The sequence below is a fragment of the Numenius arquata genome, chromosome 2 (genome assembly GCF_964106895.1).
Source record: "Numenius arquata chromosome 2, bNumArq3.hap1.1, whole genome shotgun sequence".
Classification (NCBI taxonomy): domain Eukaryota; kingdom Metazoa; phylum Chordata; class Aves; order Charadriiformes; family Scolopacidae; genus Numenius; species Numenius arquata.
In genome coordinates this window covers 112022485-112024355 of record NC_133577.1, presented here as the reverse complement: position 1 = coordinate 112024355, position 1871 = coordinate 112022485, and positions in this window count along the sequence as shown.

Here is a 1871-nt window from a genome sequence, read left to right as displayed (position 1 = left end):
GTTGGCAAATCTGGCCAAAACCAAGCTTCACTTTTAATTAGTTGTATTCATATAAATGCACTTTTTTAAACAGTGGAAATTGGGCAAGTCAAAGTAACTTCACCTGAAATCACTTTGGCCTCAGTCTTCTATAGTAGCAGTTCAACTGTATCAATAAAAACACAATGCAAGTTACAAAGTTATAATATGGAACTAGCAGGACTGCCAGCACACCTTGTATAGCTATTTTGTTGTGATTTTGAGTAGCATACGAATGAAACAAAAAAAAAAAACAATAAACTTGACATCAGATTTCCAAAGGAAACCTTAACCATAACAGATCTTTTACTTTGTTAACTGGCACCATCCATTTGGCAGTACAAACATACAAATAATACAGAAGCATGTTCAAGAGCTCCACTATTTCACATCAAAAAGTAACCAACCAATTTGTTTGTATACTGCCATATATCCACCAAAACATTTTTGACTAAATCTGTTAAATTTTAAAAATAATAAATAAATAAATCTGTCAATTAGCTGATGAAAAAAACTCAGATCAAAAAAACACATCCCAAAGTACTTGCTTAAACACTACGATTAAAGAAAATTAATTTCTCTCCCTAAACACTGCCTTAATCTGAAATTTAGCATTGCTTTCAAAACAGAATTCTACTACCAGTGCTGTTACTGTTTTTCTCCTGCTTCCGCTCCCAAAGGTAAGATGCGAGTTACGGTGACCAGCAACATTGAAGTCAAGAAGGCAGGAATCTATGACTGCCACTGGGAATTTGACAACAACTGTCAACGCCTCACCAGATCGTATATTTACCCAGCTCTCTGTAGAAATGACATACATTAAAACAAAATAATAAACCACCCTGCTTCATCCCCACCCCACCCAAAAAGCCTGGATCACTCACTCCATTTGACAATTTTGTGACTCAACCGTCTCAATCACAGGAGACAACCACGGACCCCACAACTGAACATCAGAACTGGAGGGGTTTTATCCAGAAAAATGCCAAGATCTCAAGCACGTAGGCCACTGCTTCGCTGAACCGACGCAATGCGTCCCCTTCATCCCTGAACAGCCTTCCCTGTGATGGCCACACAGGACATCAGGCTGAAGTGCCCCCCCGCGTTGCATGCCGTGGCTGCAAACACAGCAAAACAGAGCATCAGACCACAAATACATACGAAGATGGGTTTTTTTTAAATGGAAAAACACATAATAAAGATGAAATTCCGGCGAAGGTGAGGGACTGTGTTCAGACGAGCAGCGTGCCCGCGCTCCAGCAGAGCCACGTCCACGAAGGCCTCCCCTTGGGGTTTCGGCCAGGGGAGGCCGCCGGCCCTTCCTGACGCCGGGGCCCTGCCGGCCGCCCGTCAGCCACCGGCTCCCGGCGCTGTCCCGCCCGGCAGACCCCACCGCAAGGACAGGAACGGCCGCTTCAACCGCGGCCGGCCCGGTGGAAGCTCAGGGCGCCCGCCCGCGGCCTCCGGGCAGAGGCCCCGGCAGTGCCTCAAGACCTGTGGCGCCGCAGGAACCCACAGGCCGCCGCCAGCCCGTCCCCGCCGCCCTCAGAGCCGCGACAGCCGCTACCGCCGCCCACCCTCAGCCGCCCCAGAAACGGAGCGGGCTGAGGCGAGCGGCCGCACCCCCGCGGAAGAAGGCCCGCGTCTCACCCCGGACCCGCCGCGGGGGCGGCGCAACAAGACAACCGGCTCCCCCCCCGCCGCCGCCGCCGCCGCCCCGATCCGGATCCGGATCCGGGCGCGCAGCCGCCCCGCCGCCCCCTGGGCGTCGCGGCCCCCGGGGGCAGCCATTTTGCCGGCCGCAGCCCGGATGACATGTTGCGCGTCGTGCGTGGCACCGCCCCCCCTCCCGC